Source organism: Rattus norvegicus, chromosome 7 (genome assembly GCF_036323735.1).
Source record: "Rattus norvegicus strain BN/NHsdMcwi chromosome 7, GRCr8, whole genome shotgun sequence".
Taxonomy (NCBI): Eukaryota; Metazoa; Chordata; class Mammalia; order Rodentia; family Muridae; genus Rattus; species Rattus norvegicus.
This window is the reverse complement of record NC_086025.1, coordinates 28,493,228-28,518,417: the sequence shown is the minus strand read 5'-3', so window position 1 is coordinate 28,518,417 and position 25,190 is coordinate 28,493,228. Positions and strand designations below refer to the sequence as shown.

At 39.7% G+C, this 25,190-nt stretch overlaps 1 long non-coding RNA gene and 1 other non-coding gene across 25 annotated transcripts in view; both read left to right on the top strand.

The window, feature by feature from the left end:
• The window catches only part of LOC102548260 (uncharacterized), a 93,390-nt gene extending 73,073 nt beyond the window's left edge, over window positions 1-20,317 (top strand). For 21 of the 24 annotated variants that reach the window (XR_010053230.1, XR_010053232.1, XR_010053225.1 and 18 more), the window contains 3 exons: window positions 7,781-7,989; window positions 15,755-15,914; window positions 16,018-20,317. This is a non-coding gene — a long non-coding RNA (uncharacterized LOC102548260). Of the gene's footprint in view, window positions 1-7,780; window positions 7,990-15,754; window positions 15,915-15,990 lie in introns of all 24 variants that reach the window. The other 3 variants (XR_001838797.3, XR_010053211.1, XR_010053224.1) reach the window with 2 other exon arrangements.
• On the top strand, window positions 19,153-19,252 carry Mir135a (microRNA 135a). The gene has a single exon (NR_031881.1). It is a non-coding gene; the product is annotated as a microRNA 135a (primary transcript).
• Window positions 20,318-25,190: the final 4,873 nt, after the last annotated feature.

The following is a 25,190-nucleotide window of genomic DNA, read 5'->3' as shown; positions in this document are numbered from 1 at the left end:
TTTGTCATTCACTTGTCAACCTTATCTTACCCACTTAATGAAGTCTGCAGTGGAAGGTCTTGAATGCTTTGTGGCCTTTGTGCTTCGGCCCCTTTTACTTTCAACTGTGTCTGAGGGATCGATGCAGTAACCACAGTGTTAGCTTGGGGTCTGCTGCTTTGGAAAACACACCCTCGTACATGTTTTGAGTTTTTAAATTTTGTTTTCTAGCTTTTAGAGATCACAGCCTGGTGGTGCATTCAAGTGCTAGAGAAATGAGACCAGATGGAAGTGACAAGCAGCCATTCAGCAAATTGCATACACATTACATTTCAGAAAGCCAGTGTACATATGTCTGTCGGGATGTGTTCATATGTTGGATTATTTCTGTTTCATTCAAATGGTTGGGGTTTCAGTGAAGTGGTTACCTAGAATGCCTGTCAGCATGGGGATTTTTCTTGGGGGGAAAACAGGGCTTTGTGGTGAGCCATTTTGTCAAACAGGGCTGAATGTGGGGGCAGTAAGTGGCCCCTATGAATTTCTTCTCATCTTCTGTAGTTGTCTCCCACAGCATTCACAGATCCATGACATAAATACATTTATTGTATATCATACCCCTACAATGTAAACTTTAAGGACAAATATTTTTCTGTCATTTAACCCTGTAATGTTTGGCCCATTCTAATGAATAAATAGGTAATGACTGGGATAACTAAATGGTATTTTGTTTTTCCTCATCTAAAGGCAAAAGCAACAGAGTTTCTTGTGTCTTTTAACTGATTGTGAACAACAATGATAGGCAATGCCTACCTAACACTACTTACATGACATTTGCTATATGCTGGGCACTGTTCTCAGAACTTTACCTCTAACACAAGCAGAAACCTTTGAAGCAGGGGCCACGGTTTTCCCGATTTTATGAATGGGGACATTGAAAGACTCGTACTGTGTGGCAGAGCCACACTGAGATCCATCAGTTTGATATTCTATATTATGTAGCATTGAAATGTAGCCTCTGGGGTTTGATTTTATGGCATCTCAAGAGCTCATCCACTCTTTCAATTAGCAAAACCTATCCCAATCATGATCTATTAGTTCTACGTCATTCTTAAATATGCTATTCAGTTCAATCCAGCAGTGCAAAAGCAGGTCCCAGTTTTACCCTGAGATGCAGTTATCGAAAGAGGCTCCCATATTCCCTGTTTGGAGTTGCCTTCTTCATTCATCTCCTTGCCTACCCTCTCTTCAGTAGAAAAGGAAAAAGAAAATGGCATGATTGATGCTATAAATTACCACCGAGGGGTTCTTTGATTGTTAAAATAGTGTGTTAATAAGCCCAAAGCATATTGCTAGGCTGAATGGAAATTTTGGTATTGAGGATCTAATCTTGCTTACTCACAATGAGTCAAATTCATTTGACACAAATTGTGATAGAACTGTAAGATTTAAATGGAAGGAATAACACACAGTGTATTAAAAACGAATGTGTCTGGTCAATTAAGTTGGTTAAGTTTATTTTCAAAATCAGCTAGATGGTTTCTTAGCACAGAACAGATACAGTGTTGCAGGCTCTATCCAAGGTGAATGTTGGGTAAAATATGGAGAAGCCAAAACAAAATTGTAAGTTCCCTAAAAACAGGTGTACATTCACTCTCAGATATTAGGACATTATGTAGGATACTATATAGGACATTCTGGCTAACACATCTTCTGAACGTGATTTTTTTTTTCCTGATTTTTCAGGAATGAAATTAGGTTCTGACAGTACCTGACCAAGGCCACTAGATCTTTAGTAGAATTGGAAAATTCGACTCTAACTTGTACAATTTCCCCTTCCCTAATATTGATTCATCCTCCACACAGCAGTAAGATGTCACTAATTCATCCCCCTTCCACCTCTGCCAATCAGTCCATATCCCTAAGTCATTTCTGATATACACGAATCAGTTTCATATCATAAAGTCCGAAATAAAGTAGGCTTATCTGGGGTTTGGGTCCTCTTGTCCCATTTTTTTCCTTTTATATAATATACAGTTATATCCTACACTATTTTGCTATTGTAGAATCTCCATCCCCACTCCCCAAAAACCTGAGATCACTCTCACACATTTCCAAGCAATATAAAATAGCTGGTAACAAATCTTAATGCTGTATTGGTAGACATTTTTTTTTTTATTCATGAAGATCTTTAGCTACCTTGGGAGAAAATGCAGAACATCCTTTCAGTGGAGACCTCCTAGATAAAGTCATGTTTTTTTTTTCTTTTTCCTCAGTCAGGGTTAGATCACCAAAACCATGTTTCTATTAAGTGATGGAGTTCCTTGCGGACTTAGGCTCTCTCTACTCCATTTACTTATGTATTTATTGCCTGTATTATGAAAACCTACGGTCTACATTTAGAAATCGTCATCACCATGATAATCGCATCTTCCCCAGCACTGCCAGCGTTTACAGTGTACATAGAGTGTAATTGTGGGAGTTGAGGAGGAAGAGTACATGAAATTTGATTTAAGGAGCGCTAAAGACCCATATTCATTAGTAGTATCCATCACTTCAACATGCACCCCAAGTTTAGAGGCCACCTTTGTCCTTGATGACTTCTATCTGGGGTAGATGAGCAAGACTATTTTGTCAGCATTTCATGTTCCCAGTCCCGAATAACATATGAAAAATACTAATTTTGTGACTATTTTTGCTGGTGGAAGGTTAAAAAAAAAAACCTTCGTTTTTCTATTTAAGACAGCATTTTCTTATGTAGCCAATGCTGAGATCAAACTTGCAGTCTTCTTGCCTCAGCTTCGGGAATATTGGGAAAAGAGGTACATCTGCATTAATTTAATTAAAAAAGTTTATACACACACACACACACACACACTCACATATATATATGTGATATATATATATGATGTTTTAAAATATGCATAATTTAGAGAGCGGTCTATATATGTATATATCTGATATACATATATATATATATGTTTTAAAATATGCATAATTTAGAGAGCGGTCTATATATGTATATATCTGATATACATATATATATATATATATGATGTTTTAAAATATGCTTAATTTAGAGAATGGTCTAACTGAGCTAAATAATGCACTATTCCACAGATGTTTTCTGTGTATGTTAGGAACATTTAAAATCCATTCTTAGTGATTTTCAAAAATGCGTGTGTGCTATTATAAACTGTGCTCATTTTGTTCAAAGCATAGCTCTTAAGTATATTTATCCAAAATAGATTTCGTATCCTTTGAATGCATTCCCTAGCATTCAACCTCCTACTCCCACTTTTCAACCTCTGACACCATGATGCCCTCTCTAGACTGAATCTCTCTCTAAAAGAGGCCTCCCTGTGCCTGGCTTACTTTTGGGTTTTGCCCATGCTGGTAAATGTCAGAACACAGCTTCATCTGTTCAAAGGCTGATGGCCCTCCAGATTTTTTTTTTTGATACCTCATTTTCTATATCCACACATCTGTTGATGGAAACTTACATTGATTCTACTTCTGGGCTGTTGTGACATATGCTACAGTGAGCATGTGCATGGCATACAGATATCTCACCAGCGTACTCATTTTATTATAGTCTTCTACTTTGTACCTAGTGTGGGATTGCTGGGTTCTAAAATGGCTGTCCTAATTCATACTCCCACCAAGGACCTACAAAGGTTCCCATTCCCCCACATTTTTGCCAGGGCATTACAAAAGTATTCTAAGATTGGCAATACCATTTCTCAATGTGGTTTTAATTTGTACTTTTCTGGTAACTAATGATAGCTGAGCCTTTTTTCATACACCTGTTCGTCATCTGTGTGTTTTCTCTTGAGAAATTTCCTTCATCTCTTTTGCCTGTTTCTTTGGGTTGTTTGTTTTCTTGCTACTGAGATGTTTCGATCTCCCTGTATTCTTCATGCCCTTACTACTCAGCAGATATATAGCTTACAGACAATTTTCCCCATCCCATTCTTTTTGTTCTTTCTCTCTTGATCCATCCCTTTGCTGTCCTTTTTAGCTTGTTGCCTCTCCATTTGTCCCCTTTTTTTAAGCCATAAAATAGTCATACCCTACATCCATGTGTGTATCCCATGTGTGTATCCCATGTGTGTATCCCATGTGTGTATCCCATGTGTGTATAGTCACTACTGACTGGACTCAGTGGGTCATATGGGGGTGGGAAGAAGAGGATAAGAAATCAGGAATGAAATGGAGTGGGGGTCTGGGAGAAGCTGGTATATTGTGAGAGTGAATATGATAAAAAAACATTGTATAGCTATATGAAATTCTCAAAGAATAGAGATATAATAAAAATATAACTTATTTCAACATCAGGGAGATCTTTCCTCTGTTTTCTCCTAGTAATTTTACAGCTTCAGGTCCTATATTTAACACTTTAATCCATTTAGAGTTTCTCAATGGTATGAACAGACTCTATTCCATTTTCCTGCACATGGATGCCCAATTGCCCCAGCATCATATTTCAAAGAAGCAATCTTTCCACAATGTGTATTTTTATCATGTTTGTTGAAGATCAATTGACTGTTAAAAGTGTTAGTTTATTTTAGTGCTTTCTAGTATGTTTCATTGGCCTAAGTGTCTGTTTTTATGCTAGCCTCATGCTGTGCTGATACTACTGCTTTGTATATCTTGAAATCAGGGCTTCTAATGTTGCCAGTAGTTTTATTCTGTTTAATGAAGAGGGTTTTTTTTGTGTGTGGAAAAACAACATGGTAATTTTGATATGTATTTTAACACAATGTATAGGTTACTGTGGGCAGTATGTGCATTCAAGTGACATGAGTGTGTGGACATGGGAAATCTGCTGCTTTCTTGAGTCTCTTGAGTGTTTTGAAGGTTTCATTGCATAAGCCTTTCATCTCCTTGATTAAATTTATTCATATTTTAGATCTATTATAAATGGAATGCTTTTCATGATTTCCTTTTTAGAAAACTTGGTACAAGTTTTCAGATATGCTTAAATAGGATCCCTAACACAACCAACCACAAAGGATTTCTTTAGGAATTACATGCCGATGAAGGAAAAGGCTGAAGCTCTGGTACAGAATAGGAACTTGCCTTCCAAGAAGAAAGCTGCCCTGCCCGCAGGGCCAACTCATGGCTCCACTGACCTGTGTGTATCTCCTGGTTTTTGTTTCATCTATTCTCTGAAACTATAGTACTGGAACAGACAAGGTAGAAAGAATCTAGAAGCCCTCTTCCCCAAATTTGGGGAAAAAACTGTAAATACATCCATTTTCATTTATGAAGTTGTATTTCCTAATTTCCTTTGAAATATATGGAAACCAAGTTGATGGGTTTATGGGTCTAAGTACCTGCTAGCACTTCTCAACTGGGAATGGATAAAAAGCAAAACTAGGTTCACTACACTTAAGAAATAAACTCATCTAAGTAAATTTAAAAAAACAACAACAAGTAGATATTGCCTTGGGAAGGTTTGTCTTTCTTTTATTTTTCTTGTATGGTCTAAAGTTTGAAATGCAACTTTAGGCCTAATGGATTATATGTGAACGTCATTAACATTAAAACAAAGCCCAGTGAGAACACGGAATAATCCTAATTCTTGAGCCTGGATTCCTACCTGGATTGCAGAGAACATGTTTTCCTTTTCCCAGTGACTGGCAAAGCATATAGATCCATTTGTATTTAGCCAACCCATGAAACAATGCTTTCCCTTCATAAGCTTGCAAAATGTCTGGGCATCGTGAAAGCCAATGACATAGTAGCTTATGGTCTGTTTACTGCCAGTTTCCTTTTCAAACCAGTCTGAAATGCACAGTCCTTTATATGGTCCAGTGAAGAAGAAAGACAAGGACTGGATGATATTTGGCAGGATTGCCCTGTTGTATGATGTCAGCCTCATAACACAGACTCTGTGAGGTCAGTTTGAAAGGGAAGAGATAAACAGTCATGATTCTGATCCTACAGAGCAGTTAAAACTTCCTCAGCTCCACTATATCTTAGACACAACTGAGGAGTATATTTGTTAAGAAAATACGAAAATGCAGGCTTTTCTGTCCTCTCCTCCAGTTTCATCATGTGTGTCAGGAATATGCAAGGTGATGATGAGACTTAAGAATTCAAGAAAGGTAGGCTTTGATGATGAGAAGCTCATCATCATGTAAGCAGTGTCAGTTAAGGAAAGGCAGGACTGAGGCATGAGCCACATAGAAAGACCAGAGCTACAAATCAAGGCTGACTTGCCAACTTTCATAGAATCTGTTACTTGACAATTCTTCCAATATGCTAGGAGGCCTTGTAATGTGATTGTTGTCCATCAGAAGTTCAAAATTGGAGGAAAATTGAGAAAACCAAATGATATTTTGGTGGAAACATTCTTTCTTAGAGTCCCAAGTGCTGTACTGAAACCTTTTAAAAATCGCAAATTATTAAAATGATCATCCTGGCATGGTGGTACAGGCCTCCCGTTCTAAAACTTGGAATTAAAGGAGTGAAGATTTCAAAGATAGCATGGGCTTCCTAAAGAGCTTCAGACCAGCCTTGGATACACAGTGAGATCTAGTCTCAAAAATAAATAAACAAATCAAAATAACACAATACAGTCCAGATAGGAATACATCCTGTTTCAACTATGAAACCTGATTCTTGTTTGTTGTCTGTGTCATGTGATTTTGGTAATTTTGAGTGTGGTGAGTGAATCCTTACCTCTGTATTGCACTCTACGAGATAGTCATGCATTTCTGCTAGTAGTTACGAAGTTCAATTGGAAGCCCCATTTTTGCTTCTATGGGATGAATTCTAACTCTAGAATCTTTATTTTCTTGGCCACTTTTTAGATGGGGGAGTGCATTTTTACAATGTCATGTCACTGTAGATCCATTCTTTGTTTTATGGTATCTTTCTTTAATGACCTTGGACATTATCGAAATTTGTGCAAAATTAAGGTGGGGTGGTATTTAACTTACTGAATCTTTAAAAAAAATCACAAAATGTAGACTCTTCGTTGATGTTATTAAAGAATGTGAACTAAAGTTACAGTGTCAGGTTGTGTATGTTCTTTATCCTTGTCTATCTTGATAAAATGTAAAATTATCACTGCTTGATAAACAGAAAGACTGTTGACTTAGGTGTAAGTCATTGTTTCCAAGGATAGCTCAGCAGATTTTAAAATGGGGACCAATTCCTGTTCTTCCTACTGTGCTAGCCTGTATCGTTCTCCTATCTCAGAAACAGCATCTATTACAAATACCAAAACAATTGGTTTGAGTTTATGGACCATTGTGAGTACAAACATAGACTAGTATGCTATATTTAAGCTAAGCTCCCCTGTCCTCTTGGTAATGATTTCACCAGTTCCAGCATTTGATAAGCCATCTAGAAAACTATGGAAAGGCAGATCAAAGGAGAGGGTTGGAAAAAGAAAATAGAAGCTTTACATCTGACTATTTCATGACTTGTGAAGAAAGTAAAAGGAAGATGTTTGGTTTTATTTCTGTTTAAGGAAGAAAGGGATAGGCAGTGTGGGTTAAAGGATGAGGGGAGAATATTTGTGTGGTCATACTGACCAACTAAAGCAGAGGAAGGAGAGTTAAGAGTTGGGGGTTATTTCTCTGTCTCCCCATCATTGTTCCCTTCACAGAATAAGAATGTTATTTTGGCTTTCAGGCTAGAGTCGTCATGCAAGAAGAATACGCTAATTTCGTATTTTCTCATCCCTTTCTATTGGGGCTAAGCATTTGGGTTTTCTGCTGTTTATTATTTCAAAGGCATCTATATGCTAATACACTTTATGCTAATTATTTTCATGTTTGCCCCTCAGGTTATGCTTCGCATCACCCACCAGGGAGGATCATCTCTCATGAAAACTTTCAAATTTGATTTTGAAAATTTATTCAGAAAAATTTAAGCCACGCTCTTTTTCAACACAGAAAATAATATGCTCCAGAGAATCCTCTAATTCACAGAAAATGGACTCGGATAACATTTGGGTTCTCATACTACCACAGTTCTCTTGAGAAGGACAGCCAGGTACACAAAGCATTTAACATTCTGACATTGAAGTATTGGAAGAATGATTAAAATAAAAATCTAATAATATGCTTTGAGAAATCGCTAATGTAGTTTGTGTGGTCCAGGAAGGAGGAAAGGGCTGTTTTCATTTCTCCACTGTGTCTGTGATGTGTTTCTGCTTCTGCTAGAAGACCATGTTTTAATTGAGTGTCATCATCCCATAGCATTGTTTCTACACAGTTCATTGTGACAGCGTTGGTACCCACAGCTGAGTCTATGCATACAGAAAGGATCAGGCAAAGCAGAAATCTTGTGCAGTGGTCTAGCTTGATGTTTCTTCCAGTGCTTTCATGCTGGAGATTTTCTTTATAAAATTGTCATTTGTGAGCAAATTGCTATTTGAAAAAAATCTTAAATTAGCTAATTAGCTTGTTTCTAAAATATTTCTCAGGGCATTCCTCTGTTGAGATAAATGGGCTTTATATAAAATTCCTTGACAAAACGTATTGAGCATACACGGTTTGGGACAGTGTTTTACATTCCTTCTTGGTTGGGAATTCTGTTCCTTTTGTTCCCAATGGGGGGGGGGACCCTCCTAATACACTCTGCATATTGTCCTCAGTCCTGCGCTGTACTGAAGAAAAGAAATGAGCCTGAAATACTGGAGGGGGCGGGGAGCATCCTGCACATTTAAGCTCCTTCAGCGATTCAGCTTCTTTACCCGTTCCTCTTTGCACCTCTCCGTAGCTCTGCTTGATTGCCTCTATTTTAAACACTTCCACCATTCGTCCCTAAGCGTGACATCATTTTGCCTGAAGTGCATTCCAGGTGTTGGGATATCTCCCATTTTAATGGCTCTCGAGTTCCAAAATACCGTTGTCAGTAGGAAAAGTGTCTTTTCAGGCTTGAGTTGTGGGGACGTCCCTTTCTGTAAAGGGAACTGATGCCTTAAGGAAGTGTTCTTCAGATAAAAAGAAATCTGAGGGAGGAAGACACTATGTACCAGAAAGCCAAGCAGGATTTTTGACATTTATAACCATGATCTCTGCAAACAAGATGAATCATTGCTGGGGATTCAGTTAGCAAATCAACGAAAATAGGTGTTTGTCAGGTAATGATAAAATAGCGTTTTGTTGAAGTCTAACGATGTATGGTACGCCTTGCAGCGATCAAAGACTTGCAGTATTTTCTGTGCTAAACTCCAATGACCCATCATTTATTTCCTCTTTATTCCAACTACTTACCTGTGATAATAACCAAATAGCTGCACATTACCCCTTTCAAAGTTGTGTCTCCAGAGCGGCTCACTGACCTCACACATTAGCCCTCGTGCAGCTCCAGCTGAGAAGCCTGCTCTCCATTTTTTTTTTCTAGTGCATAATTCAAAGATAACCCAAATAAGGACAGCAAGTTCTGTGTCATCGTCACCAGACTCTATCAGGGGGCGGGGGTTGCTTCTGAACCATGAACCACACGACCTGATTAAGGAGGTTGCTTGTGAGTGGATTGTAGTCTTTGTGAACTAAGTTCCAAGATGACAGAAAATAAACCTAAACAGGAGAGCTATTTCACAACTCAGAGATCTGCAGAGTCGGCTGCCATTGGTTGAGTTGAGGTGAATTTCCAGGGGCCCTGGCTCAATGTAGAAGAGCAGGAAGGTTGGCTCAGCACAGTCCCAGGGTGGGCAGCATGCAGTGTGAGTTGGGACTGGCTGTCCTAGCTCAGCCTTGCCTGTGGGACATGGATCAAAAGCGTAGAACTTTGGAAGAAGTAAACAAGTCTTGGGCGGAGTCCTAGTTTCAATAGCCACATATTTTCAAATCTAGACAAATATTCTAGCCCCATCTCCTCATTCAGCTTACTCCAATTCTCAGAGAGGACTGGATAGGACAATATATTTCTTTGGATGTTCAACCCAAGTGTTTAATTAACGGTCACTATTTGAAATATTCTCTTCTGTTATCATGGTTATTTTATTATGACTGCTTCTTGCTATTATTAATAAAGAAGACTTGGAAGTGTTCTTGAGTAACATAAACAGTGCAGGCTGTCAGATATTAAACACGGTTTTTTTACAGGTAAAAATATAAAAATAAAAATGTAGGAAAATTCCTATGTTTAGTGTGACTCAGTGGAGGGCTTTGTCACAAAGGTCTAGAATGACCGAGGACCTCTATTATCTTTTAAAGTTCTTGTATAAAGTGGAAAGTTTAAAATTTCACCAAATTCTGTTGCTGAGCATGAACCACTCCCAAACACTGAGGCTACATGTATAGAAAAAGCCAATTACAAGCAAGAGCATCCTGCTTTCGCTGCCAAAATCCAGATGTCCAGTTAATGGGCTTGCTGCTTCCCTTTGTATGGGTCACGTGACATTGTGCAAAGCCTCTCTGTGTTTGGTTTCCTTCATTGTTGATTGTGATGGTCTGTGGAGAACCTGAAGGCTGTCCATAGGAAAAGACATCCTGCTGGTTGAAAGGCTCTAGTAAGCTGCCAAGATACCCCCCATGGGGCCAGAACATCTTAGGAAAGCATGCAGACAGGTCTCGGGGCCATTAAAAAGTTTAGCACTGCTTCTAAACAAGAGTAAACAGGCTCGTGTTTGCTTCCCCACAGAAAGAGAAGTCAGATGTTAATTAAAACTTTGCAGAGCTGAAAAGGATCACAGCATTCTGTATTGAAAAGTCAGCTTTAACTTCTAATTGGATGCCAACAAAACAGAAGGGAGAGGCAGGGGGAAAAAAGAGAGAGAGAGAAAGAGACCCACAAATATATTTGCTAACAAAGGCTCTTATTGCATTCCAATCTCAGTTAAAGAGAAATCTTTGTTTTCCCTTTCTCTTTTGGAGAACTTTAATGACAATAGAACCTTTAGTAAAATAATATTTTCGATGGATATTTGTACGCTTTCATTTCACTGTCTCCTATGGGTTCCCTGCTTCCCCACAGCCACCCTCAAAAGCAGTAGCAAAGTAATGTTCATGCTCAGCTGTGCCTCCTGGCATTTCGTCTTAATCATTTCCCCAGAGTATGGTGCAACAGCACGTAGGTTTCCTTGTGCTTAGCATATGGTAGAGGTGAACTAAATAGCAATGAGCAGAAATAGACTTGCCAGAGCTATACGGATGCTTGCCTGATCTGCCCTCCATTCTTGTCAGCCTGCAGAGGAGGGAAATCGAGTAATTTCTCCTCAAATGGGCAAGACTTGGAATTTTTCACAGTCACGAACGAGAGAACAAAGTCAAAGAGGTTTTCATTTGTAAGATTGCCTTTCCCTTATCTGCCAGTCTTGTCTCCCAGACTGTCTGTCTGTCTCTAGAAAGCAAAGTCAATAAAAATGATTAGAGTTGGCATCTCACAAATGTATACCCTTAAACCATGAAGCAGCGCTGTGCGGGAAATATTTTTCTGACCTTTTCAAATTGCATCCAACTGTCTCGGGAATTTCTCAGGGACTCGAGGTAATAAGGTTCAATCCGTTTTACTGTCTGCCTTCAAATTTACTTCCTCCAGAGCTGAGACTTATCTATTCCTTGCATCCAGGCCCAGGCATCCAGTCAGAAATCCATGCATCTCATCTTTTTACCCCATCTCAGGCTTTTCTTCCTTCCTTTCACACACTGTGGCATCTACAACCGTGCCAGCTTCCACTTCCTGCCCTCTTCAAAAGCAAAATGCTAGACTGAGAGGAATTTGATTATGTGGTCCTTTGAGAAGTTCTTGTTGAATTTAATTAGCTTTTTGAATTTGATTCTATCTTAAACCTCGGGTCTTTACCTATGGGATTTGTTGCCTCGGTGGTCTTTAAAAAAAAAAAAAGCCAAAAAACTTTTTCAACTTAACTACACTTTGGGCACTCTTAAGAATAAAATACAAAAGAGTCAAAAACATAAAGGTGGGGGGGGTTCTTTTGTTCTGAATCGATTTCTGCTTTTCTTCCCTGAGTCCAAATGGAATGGACAAGCTCCCTGGAAAGGAAGGGAGTTATCCAAGTGTGACGTGTTAAAAAGCAGCTGAGTGGCCCATTCTTCCGTGTCCTCCTTGAAGGAGAACAGAAAACAGAAGCTGGGGACAGATTTTTTTTTGACCTCTTGAAAGCCCCTGGTGTCAGGAAGCCTTGACAAGCAGTTAAAGAGCCCCTGTGGTGTCTGACTCCCATAGTCACAGCCATGCTGCAGTGAGTCTGGTGTTGTAGGCCCCTCCTGATCTAACAACACAGTCTGCTTAGTTGCCTTACCCCTTGTTTCTGGATTGATTGCTGCAGAGTGGATTCATGGCTCCAATGCCACATGGTCTGGGGAGCCCAGAGCCTCCTTCCAACTGGGGAGGCTGGTTCATGGCCAAGCATCCTTAGGAGGAAGATGACTTTTTCAGGTTGTCTGTCTTAGAGTCTACTCTTTCTTGTATATTTTTAGTTTGATCACATAAGGCCTCTGCCTTCCTAACGCTGTGATGATTTCAGATCACGCTATTTAGAAAGCAGGCTCTGGGAAAGGGGTGAGGGGCTCTTTTTATATTTACAGCAGCAGGGTTTGTTATTAAAAAAAAAACCTAGGCCATGCATACGTATAAGAAAGTCCATCTTCCATAATATAGCTTGCTTTTTCACTTAAAACAGTGGCTAACCTTTTTGGTAAGATACAAAATATCTTCAGAATGTGTTTGAATGTAAGCTGTGGTTTTATCATTTGGAACTTAATCCATCTTACTAGTGGCCTTCAGGCTCTATGTCCTTTGATAACCTGGACGTGGTTAGCTGGCCCTTCAGTAAGGACGAAGTAAAAACATAGAATGACAACTTTTACAATTCACATTTACCCACTCTTTGAAATACAATTAGTGTCTTACCACCAACTGAAGAGAGAAAGTTTTCACATGTGGTCATTAAAGAGGGCTGATTTCTATATGCGTGTGCAGCCATGCAAGAGACATGCACAGGATTGGGATCGGAAGGCAGCAAGTGCACAGCTCAGAGGATTCTAGTTTCTCCCCATGGATATCTTCCTTGGAAACTTAGCTGTGCCTCATGTTCGAGAACACAGTGTGCATGTCACTGTCTTGTACTTAGTGTTGCCTCCTTCCTGGTCCTAGACCATCATTTTTTTTCTACCTTCAAGACTCATACGTAAAGCGAAGTCACTGTGTAGACTTACCACTGAAATAGTAAAGTGATTTGACTCTACCGGAATTCAACCTGGGTAGATTCACAACACTGGTTTGTATTGTGTTTATTTTGCTATGAGTCCTCGGGAAGGCTGAAGAAGAACCCCAGTAACAAACATGTCAAGAACAATGCTGGCTGTTCCTGAAAGATGGTGACTATCAAGTATCTCAAAGACAGTAAGAACAAAACACGCTCTGTTTTGAGGAGTGGCACTTAGGTTTTTCCTGATTGCTTTCTCTTCTCCCTACGTCTCCTTTTCTTCCTCTGTCTTAATTTGTTTCTCCTCATTCGTTTTTTGTTTCCTTTTGCTTTTGTCAGAGAGAGGACAGACCAGGTCCAGACTATTGAAGCATCCCTTCAACTTTAAAAAAAATATGGCTGCCATGCTTGCTCCATCAAAGAGTTGCCTTCAGCAGAGCTGCCAGCTGTAATGGTGGCCAAAATTGGGATGGGTGGGTAATGTCATCACCGTGTACTTCCTTATTACTTTAGAACAATGACACAATGATAACCACTTATAAGCTCACGCTCACTGTGCTCATCCTGGTTTGTGTGAATATCTACCCAGGGTCAAAGGGACAGAGTATGGGATATAGTTCGAGGCAAGAGTATGCTTGAATGTAGTATTTTATTTCGATGTGGACAACCTGTTTCTATTTGGATGATGTTTGTCTATTAGAATATCTAGGCACAGTACATCCCTTCAAATATCCAACTGAGAATTTGTTTTCTATTTGCCTCCAACATTTCTGTAACAAAAACAAACATTGCAGATTGCCAAGGCAAACTTGTTACTGTGCCTCTCGCACAACGGAGTTATCGACACTCAGGGTTTCAATTTTCCTCTTAGGGTAATGTCTAATATGCTTCGAGATGTGGCTCAGGAACAGGGCTCTGTTATTTATTCAGGGTAAACTGGGCTCTGTGGGTTGCCAGGGCATCACTCAGGCTTGGGAGCCAGGGTGGGCACCTGCCCAGAGCATTGTGTGATGGGAAATTGATTCAAATCTAATCAGAGTAGTAAGATCTTGAAGGCTGTCACCAACATTCACTGCATACATATTCTAAAGAAGGTGCTTGGAAAATTCAGTCGGCATTTCACTGGAGACAAATACACCCCTTCAAAAAATTATTTTCAGACAGATCTACATGGAAAGAGTCAGGATAGTTTTAAATGCAAATCTAATTTCAAAGTGTCTCTCTCTCTTCATTTCTCCCTCTTTCTCTCTTCCCTTGGGTCTGAGGTCTCTTAAATATGCATGCAGTCTTAGTTCAGGGTTCAGGGGAGACGTTGTGCTTTGTCCAAGATCCCCATTGATTGCCACTGTCAACCTTCTCAGAATCATACGAGCAAACACGAATAAATCATTCTCAAGCCACCTGATACACCCAGCTCTTCTTCAGACTTTGCTGACAGCAAGGCTCAGTCTGGTTTCAGAGTAGCACACCTGCCCATGTACTGTGATCTACTGGTAATCTCCTCTTGCTGTCAGGCTACAGCAGTGTTTGTTTTGCCTTAATTGGAACCCCACTGGCACCCCATGGGATTTTCCCCCCTTGGCAAGGCGGTATTTCCATGTAGACCTATAGCACTGTTGCTGTAGTCTGGTGTAATCTTATAGTCAGCTATGTTAACATTGGGGTCAAAATTTAGGGAGGACTTAGATTAATGGAATTCCTCTGCGTTTTTATTTTGGTTTGGGTTTGGGTGGTGTTAGGAACTCACGATTTTTCTCAAGTGTTTATTTTCAGAGTTATTGTCACAGCCCAGGGGAAGCTCAAGTTGGTCACTTTGTCAGAGTTTCTCCTGTTTCAGCTCTTTAATTCACTACTCAGATGAGAGTTCAAAATCAGAACTGTCAGCATTGCCACATAGCATCCCTTTACCAGTTAGTAAGCAATCAACATAAATGTTATGGCATTCTATGTAGAAATAGCACCCTGAGAGTTATGTATTTCCCCCTTTCTACATGAGCCAAAATAGCAAGGCAGCTGGAGAGCCTTACTTTTATCAAAATTAAATTAATTATAATTTACAACTCCATCCTGTTGATCTTAACTTTGGGTGTCAAAACAAGGTTTGTTCCCTTGGTCTCGGTGGGCAGCCCATTGTGAGTTTTTGGTTTCAGGATCTGCTTCTCTCTTGTGCTAATTTTATTTTCATCATTAAAGTTCATGAAGACTTAATCATTAGCCCTCTAATTTTCCAGGAAAAAAATGTTGATTTATTGAACTGGCTGCAGCAAAAGAAGATCAATCTGACATTATAGGTTAATAGTACGGAACAAAACACATCCATAATTAGGAGAAAAAGGACTTTCCTTGTTCGTTCCAGTTTATAATAATAATAAAAAAAAAGCCCCTCGCCAAAGTGTCTTGGAAAATAATGCATTCAGACTGGTTGGTCGAATTACCACCTGGCACATTCTATTTATCTGTAGCTTAAAAAGCAGCTGCGGTTTTTGTAAGAAGCGATGAATGTGGCATTCCTACTTAGAGGTAGAAGAGAAAGAGCAGCCCTTGTTTTATAATAAGGGGATTTTTCAATTTGAAAGAGAGAGTGAGCCTGTTGTGTGAAGTAGGGTTATTACAGCCTCTGTATTCTATCTCCCCCACCAGGAGGCTAATAATGAAGGGGCCAGGGAAGGAGGCCAATGCTACAAGGGTTATCTCTCAACCTCAGATGTTGGATAAGTCAGGGAACAGCGTCGTTTCTGGATGGCTTCAGACAGGCCGGACTGACTGTTTGGAAGAGAAAAACCTGCTTATTCTTTCAAAGGTAAACAGTTCATTTCATTGGGCAGGTGCATGTTATAGCACACAAAAAATACGTTTTTATAAAGCTATCTTTAAAGCCTGCCTTAAAACAACTGTCTTTTTAGGTACATGAATGTTGTCCACACCTTCCCGTCTAAAGGTTAGAATCTTGCCTTAGACAAAGGATGCTCTTGGAGTCCCACCACACCTAAAACCACGCTTTGAAGGATCTGCCAAGCTCACTTTTAATCATGAGAAAGAAATTACCCACATGGAGACAGCAGAAAATGAGAAAGGAGAGATCGTGCTGCGAATAATTCCAGCGAGTGCCAAGGGGCTAGTTGAGGAATGGCTTCATGAGGTGAATATCTTAGCTTGTACTTAGAATTTGGTTAGCGTATAATCAGTTTCTCTTTTAGGAGCGAATACAATCCTAAGTGTATTTCCCATCTGAGCACCGCTCAGGGCATTTATCAGGATGTTGACATATTTAATATCGGCCTCGTCCTCGCCGTTATTTATGATGACTAATTTTACACTTATAAATATGCAGAAATCGATGTAGGTGGAAAGGCTCTCTGAGCCCCATGTCTGTCGCTAGCCGTCTGTCTTCATGTGCAGCGCTCTGCTAGTGTGGCCTGTCCAGTAATGTGTGTCTCTGTGTATGTGCGTGCTCTTGTTGTCTCCTCTCCGCTGTGAATGTGCATTGGGAGAATTAGCCTTATGACAGGATATCAAAAGATGGGCCCAAGACTTTCATTTTTGGAATGGAAAGAAAAAATAATGCGTAACACTTTGTATCACATCAGTTTCAATTCTTCCTGAGAGGGAGGGGGCCAATCAGGTATGAGTCATCACAGGGCAAAGCAACCAGGATTCAAATTGAACATCACCTTCAGTGTCAAATTAGTTGAAAGTCCCCCTTTTCCTTTACGGTGACTGGCTGAAACCCCTGCCATTATGTCTGTTTGTTTTAAAAGGGTGGGGGGAGCTGCCTGAGTTCATCCACAGTGCCATGTAGCTTTTCTTTGTTTCATTTTTCTAAGGATCAGATCCAAGAAAAATAATAGGTTAGTAATTCAAGACCATCACTACTTACACGGTTCTCTCCCGGGCATGTCATTTCTTTGGGTGCCAAGTTTCATCAAGATCACTAAGTAAACAAATGAGCGATAACTTTTTTGCTCCTTTTTTCTTTTAATTTGACTAGGGAGTAAGAACTGGGAAAGTCAAGTGTCTTTATGAGTCACAGAGGAAGAATGCAGGAACCCCCACCCCCACCCCCCAACTTCTGGTCTCAGACTTTGATTTCCCACACAACCAAGTCACGGGATCGCCATGCCAACCTTAAGCAATTTTGGCTCCCAGCAATCCTGTGCTGGGGAATCTTTCAAACTACCCTTCAATCCGGGTCCAAAGGGCCACAGCACAGACTAGTAGAAAGAGTGCATTATCTGAGAAAGCACCAGGCTGCTTTCCCATTGGTATATGTGTTTGGTGCCACGGTTAAGCACCGCTGGGGTCTAATACGTGGATGACCCCCTTTATAGAGTGTGGGGGCTTCTGAGGAAAAGGCAAGCATTGACTAAGAAAAAGAGTCATTCTTCCATGTGTTTTCATAAAAGGACAAGGCAGGCCTCTTTGAGAGCTTCTGAAAGAGAAGAGGCATGGGAGGAGATGAGCCAGCTGGGGGTGGGTTGTTTTGGGGAGGGGAGCCAGCTGGGGAATGGAGAGAGAGAGAGAGAGGCTGGGGAGATAGCCAGCTGGGAGAAGAGGTAGGATAAAGCCAAGGCACAAAGGTACAGGCAGATGAGCAGCTGTGTTTATTTGAATACATATCATTTAACCCTCACCTAAAAACAAATTGGAGAGGTTTGGGAGTGCATTAATCTGGACCCAATTAGCATGTCTTTCCCCTTCAAAAGGTGCAACCTGAGATTAATGAATATCAACCAGAGTTTCAGAAGCAGCACTTAAATCATTTGCATGTTTGTGCATGATAATTGGATTTATGTATGCACTTCCTTTCATTTAACTATTTCCAGTCTCCTTATGAGTGAGTCATACAACCCAAAACTTCATTCGAGTGATTTCTAGGTAGAAATAGCTTACCTAGCATTCTACCCCTAAGGGGGGAAAAACTCAAGTGGTTGTACATTTTGAATTTGAATACCACATTTCTTTCTTTTATTATTATTTTTTTTAACATAGAGGGCAGTTGATAATAGTGTGGAATGCTGCTGCTTCTGGAGTTGGTAAATAGGCACCACAGATTTATCTTTAAAAGGCTAGGAAAATAAGGAAATTTCCAACATCAAGCTTTCATGGCTTCCGTGTGGCCACTAGTAAGAGATTTTATAATGCTAGGAACGAGGCCACTTGAATGCCGCATGGGGAATGTTCTTGGTGTCTGGACCTGTGGCAATTAGATCACAGAGACATCAGCATCCAGGATGGTTTATGGCATAGTTAGAAATGTGTTTCTATAGAAAGAGATGGGAATGCGGTCAACATCTGTGAACTGCTGTGGACAGGCAAGGAGCATTGTGAACCCTTGATGCTGTGGGTTTGGTCCTTCTCATTTCCTCCCTCCCTCCCTTCCTTCCTTCCTCCCTCCCTCTCTCCCCACCTTCCTTCCTTCCTTTATCCCTCCCTCCCTCCCTTTTTTCCTTCCTCCCTTCCCCTCCTTCCCTCCCTTCCTTTCTCCATCTCTCCATCCTTCCCTCCCTCTCTTTCTCTTTCTTTTTTAGGTTATTTGGGTATAGACAGCTTACTGATGACACAGCACATTCAGGTCTTAAGATTCTTCCTTTCCACTTGGTACCACATGAACTATGAACACAAACAGTGAGTGTGTATGAAAGCTTCCGTGGGAGAAAGCAGAAGCAGAAGGCTTTAAGTTATTCTCCTGGCTTCAGTTTGTACAGTGATTTGTCTGTCTTCTGTCTTTCCTTCTGTGTTTCCAAGTTCAATGTCCAAGTGATGAGCTTTTCTCCAGGAATTCTCCCCAGTGTCCTTTGTTTCTGGTGACATTCTGTGGTTGAATGTTACCGAGTGTCTCCTGGTCTTGTTTCTGGTCCTCGTAGCGAAGAATGTCATTGAAGGATAAAAATCTTGTTAATTTGTGATGTTCCAATCTAAGTGTGCTTCGTGTCCCTTACGTGTTAGCCTAAAATGTTCTTTAATGTAGCATGAAATGATTGGTTGGCTTGGAAATGGTTTTGAAGTCGTGTGAAGAAAATAAGTTTTACATCCGGCCAAGATAAATTCACTCTAGTGCTTTATGGCTTTTTATTCCTATGTGATCGTAATAAAGTCTCATGTAGGGATGGAAGCCATGAAATACATTGTGAAAATTCATCAACTAAGAAGGGGCCATCAGAATAGAGAACTAGAGCCTCTGGAACGTGCTGGAGACGTGAGCTAGTGGACAGCTCTGCTACCCTCTTTGGTGTTCCTTGAGTGTCTTCATCCTTAGGCATTGACAGCTAAGGAATGGAGGTTGCAAGAGTTCTGTCATCTTCCTGACCACCGATTAACATGCACATTTGACTTTGCGCATTTCTGTCTATCATACATTTTTTCCCCTCCGTTTTTCTACTAATGATCATGCTCTGGAAGAATGGTTAATAGCCCACTCACTTGTAGGCAGCATTCCAACCTTCTGTGACTTTTTCTCGACAACTTTTGAGGTCTTTCTTCTGAAACAAAGAAGAAATAGACAAACCAGATTTGTCCTCTTGGAAATGTGGTCCAGATTTCTCTACTCCCAATCTCCAAAATAAAGGTATACCTCGCACGGGCTAGCCTCATACCCAGATCCAAAGATTCCATAACAGTCATTCTCCCTTTACAGGTGTGGTAGAGTGAAGCTTTGAAGGGGAGGCTGGGTTCTGCTATCTTCAAGTCAGCTGTGTGACAGGGTCATGTGAATTAAACTGGAGGAGTCCATCCCTTGTCTTTAAAAATGGGGAGGGGGAGGGGGAGGGGGAGGGATAATACCAACATTGTTATAAGGATAAAATGAAGTAACATATCTACACTTTACCTAACATTATTTTGCCTTGACTTTGTTTTTAAAAGCTTATGAAATACTAGTTTTTCTCCCTTCCCTCCTCCTCCTGTCCCTTTCTCTCTCCCTCCACTACCCTTCCCTTCTTCAGATGTTAGTCTATCTAGAACAACACATTTGGATCTAAGCTGGACCTTTGAGAAAGAAAAGACTTCGAGGAAAGACACCTTTACATATGGTTTAATTACCTTTTACCTCAATTGTTTAATACAAACTATCCAACTATATCCATCTTTTCTGCTTCTTGTATATTTCTTCTTTTGCTTGAACTGTTTCAGTATTGACTATTGAATTACATAGTCATTCTGGATTTTTAAAAAGAGAATTCTAATAAAACTTATATATGTTGCTAACTTTTGTCTCTCTGTTTCCTCTGTACAATAAGGTAGTGCTCTGTGTTTTACAAGTGTCTGTCTGCTTTAAGAGGCAAATGGTACGTCTCCTGAGAAGGCTCTTGGGGGAGGGAGGGGTACCAGGAGGACACTTTCCCATCTTCCTCATAGCTCACTTCCTGTCAGCAAGTGGGAAAAATTGCCAAGATAATTGTAACTCTGATGGTTACTTATCTTTGAAGTAACTAAACTGTAGACTTTGAAAACCACCCATGTCTGAAGAATCATTGTGGATAAGCAAGAGCATACATAATGAAACTTAAAAAAAATTCCACAGTAATGTAATTGAATCACCATTAAAACACTATATAGTGAAAATTCTATATAGCGAGATACTTGATTGGTACCTGGAGCGTTTTTATTATCATTGATTTTTTTTTCAATCCAATGCCCACCCTTACCTCAGTTCCTCTTATATGGCTCCAATATTGATGAGTATTTAAAGAACTATAGAATGGAATTGAAAAAGAAGACATAAGGAAGAGAGGAAGAGGAAAAGAGGGAGACTATAGGGTAATGAAAGGAGGAAAGGACTCAGTTACGTGGAAACATATTGTGTTTAAGGAAGAGAGGGAAGACACATTTGTAATTCAGTAGCTAGCACTAGGCCACTCAAGATAAATGTCATGGACATCCTTTGGGTAAGGCCCTACACAGGGAAGTTCCCTAGAATTGAGGGGGGGAGAGAATCTGTATTAGAAGCTCAAGCAATTGCCGTATTTCCATAGGCCAGAGTCAAAGATGTCAAAGTCATTTGTCAAGGAATGTATGAAAAGCTTTATGAATGGTTCTTGGAAAAATTTTCCAACATACAAAGTATTCTACCCTAGAGAACATATTTACTTCTAAAAATCTTCACAAGTATCATTAAAAGCAGAGAACAGATTTTAATGGAAACTGTTAGATTAATTAATTACTGCTGTGTCTCAGTGGGCTGCAATTAGCCATTACCCTGTGGGGTAGGCTGAGGGTAAGCTGCCAGAGTACCCATGAGTTCAAGAGTAGCCATGTATTTGCATGCACACACACACACACACACACACACACACACACACACACACACACACACCCCACCCTCCCTATTCCTTTTGTGTGATATTAAATTTAATACTTGGAGGATTTAAGCAGTTTGTAAGCCAGTAAATGTCTTTAAGGAGAGTTTCTCAGTCGGCACTGGCTTGTTGGGATTATGTTCTAGCAATATATCCCAGAGATTTTACCAACAACTTCATGATGATTAATGGAAACTAGTATCTATGTGTTCTGGGTTTGTGCAGCTTAAAATCCACATTGTCCAACATATCCAAAAATGGTGCCAGGAGTGTATGTGGTCTCCTAAGAAGATGAAACAAAGAGTTCAGAATTCTTTTCTCCTTTGATTGGTACAATAAACTCTGACTCAATGCTTCACATCACAGAAACTCATCTGTTTAGTAACAAAAGAGCCTCACTTAGGTGCACTGTCCTTGCACAAGTTGGAAACTCATGCCAACACACACAAACGGTCTTTCTCTTTATGATCTTCTTTACCAAAATCACATACATTTGCTTAAGAAGCAAGCGAGAGGGGAATCTACAACCCCATATTGAGGTAGCAATCCACACAGGCAAGTGAGGGCCCAGAAAAACTGTCTGGAACAATAAATATGAATGTTGAGCATGCAAACCAGGGCTCTCATCTTAAGACCAAAGCTTAGAATCCAGGGAGGGTTGTCATGAAAAGTACAGGCTATACTGTCATTGGAGGGGACAAAATGATGCCCACAGCGTGAAGTGGGATCAGACTTAGGAATATTTGTCATCATTCTACTACCTGGTCTTTCTCCCTATAAGGAAATGTGCAGATTTGTGGCAATCCAGACATAGATAAAGGTAGTAATGTTCTGGCCGTCCTACCTTGCCTTTAAGCTCTAGCTCTTATCAAAAAGAATGCAGGGATGGTTTCACATGAGATTCATTGTTTCATTCCATTAGCCTTCATCTCATTCTTGTGTTTGAGGAACATCAAATACTTGTAGGTAAGAAATGAGAATTACACTGGAAGGTGAGTTAGTGGAGAATACCCAAGCAACTTGTTTGTACTCTAAAATTAAGTTTCACAATGAAGGTTTGTTCCACTGACAGCCTCAAGTAGGAGTGCAAATCAAGCAGTCCCAAGTCCTTGTAGTCACCAACCGGCCCATATGGCCTATAGTCAGCATTGTTCTGAGTTTAATCTGCCACTGTTCCCAAGCTCATCCACTGAATTGGCCTATTTTGGGAATATACCAGATAGATTTCTGCTACAGAGCTATTGAGGGTGCTCCTGACACTCCTGATTACCCTTCTGGGACATCTACCTATGTGACCTATTGTCTCAGGACTCTGAGAGAAATTCTGAGATAAAAATGTCAGACATTTCTTAGTGGTAATATTTGTCCTGATCATCCTTTATAGAATCATGTCTTTGCCTCCTCTGGATTCCAGGCTCCTTATCCTTATTGGCTCTTTTCTATGGATAAAACTGACTTTTCTCTGGTTCTCACCTTGTTTGCTTGTTTGTGTATTGTTCTACCAGAGTAGGTCATAAGCTCTAGAAGGCCATAGATGAATCTGCCTCTGTGTATGATTGGGTTTCCCCAGTGCCTAGACTTATATCCATATCTAGTAAACACTCAAAAACATTTGTTGAAAGTTATCGCATTCCTGACATTCAGGACTCTAGATACTGTTATTATTTAGTACCACAATGAAACATTTACATTTATCACTGCATGAATTGGCCATGTATCTGGTCACACATATGACTTTGCTTTCCTTCTTCTCCCACTTAAGAAGAGTGCTCAAATATATCTTTGCCCATCGGCCTTTGTCCATTTCCTTTGTGGAATGAATTCCAAATCAGAAGTTACCAGGTAGGTAGCATATTCCTATAGTTCTAGCACTTGGGAAACTGAGGCAAGTTCACAAATTCAAGGCCAATCTGGGACACATGGCAAGCTCTTGCCTTTAAAAATGTTAATATTCATTTTTGTAGCTCTTCACACATGTGACCAAACTAATTTCTAGGAATGATTCACTAATCCCACTGTTAGGAGAAGTTAAATGTCAGAGAATCCCATTGACTACTTAAATATCAATCTTATGCTAATTTCTACTAAGCTACCCAAATCTTCAGATCTTCCTAGTGTTTAATCCTTTGGCTCATCTTCCCTAGAAGTGTCCAACAAATTATAATATTTCATTTAGTTTTTCAGTTTAAAAAGCATTTAGAAATTAGTAAGAAATGATTTCAGAAGTCAAAGCAAGCCACAAATTATATTCAGCCCTCACCTGCACCCCATGTTATCCATCTGAGGAGTTGTAGGCTGTTGTCATTCTATTGGTGGCTTCGAGGGCTCAGAGGGAGGAACTTGGGATAGGTGACTCAAGTCAGCACTTGCAAATGGTTAAAAGCATGATTCAGTTAAAAAAAATGTAGAGAGAATACACCAGGCCACCCACCAGTATCATTGTCTGCCTGCCCTTATTAAAATGCATTTCAAAGTGTCCAATGAATTATCTCTTGATACTGAGAGATGAAGTATGTTCACAGTGTGCTGGATGTAACTCCAAGCCACATTCAGTATTCTGCTGCTAATAAGTCCTGCCATTCTTTGGCTTCATCTCTTAGTCTACACATTCTGTCTCCTTCACGTTTATCATCTTTATGAGTTTCATAACATACAAATGCAGCAAATATATAGACTCTTTACTACAGAGAAAAACATGCTTTTTTGCAGTCAATGCAAAATTATGGTTTGGAAACTCTTGGGGCAATAAGTATTTAAGCTCAAATATCTGTTTATATACCTTGCTGAAGACATATTAACAGCCATTTTCAGAGATAAATACATATAATCTTCCATTTCTATGCAAAGAAATATACATCAGCATAATATTTGGAATTATATTTTGTCTTTCTTTTGAAATCTTTAAAATTGGTCCCATTTTTGCTTATCTTCATATAATTTCTCTTCAGTTAAGGTGACCTTACCTTATTCATATATTGGGTTATTATAAAACTATCAGTACAGAAGGCCACATGCAGTTAATATGATTGTTATAAAACCCACCATTAATAGACTTTGTGTTCAAAGATCATGAAGAATGAATTAGTTAATAGATGAGCTAGGACACCGTGTTCTGATAGAAGCCATCAGTATATAAATAAATGTAAACCTTAGCTTGCTTGTCTACTTTCTATGCAACAGGTCTAAAATTTCAAACAATTTACACATAGTCATTGATTGTGCCTTGTTCTTATCAAGATGATAGAATGTCACTTCAGCACATATTTTCTTAGCTTTGTCATATCTAAATTGTGAATGTTAGTTGGATTCCCAATATGTGTCAACAGTTGCAGTCTGTCAAGTCTAGACATCAACTCTCTATTTAAGTGTTTGTGGCTTTACCACTCAACCGCATCTCTGCTGACTTCTGCTTCAATATGCAGAGTAGCCAAGAAAGGAACAGTCTATCCATGACATGTTAAAAGCCATGTCATTCACACACATCACGTTGATTAATCTTTTCAACAACATCAATAACAGGTTGATATACTCCAATAAAAAATAACAGGATTTGGAAAATAAGACTCTGAGATACTCAGTGTAATTAATGGGTTCCTGTTGGCAATATTCCAACATTGTCTCTGATGTCAGTCCTCAAACCTAAAGCATGGTACTTATTGAATGCAGTAGCTATCAAGGTGTCATCTCTCATCTGCAATCTGCTTTGTGTCTTTTCTTTTGGTTACACAACAAGGGTTCTTCTCAACCTTTTCTATGGTTTTAGATCAAGAAGCATTACCTCA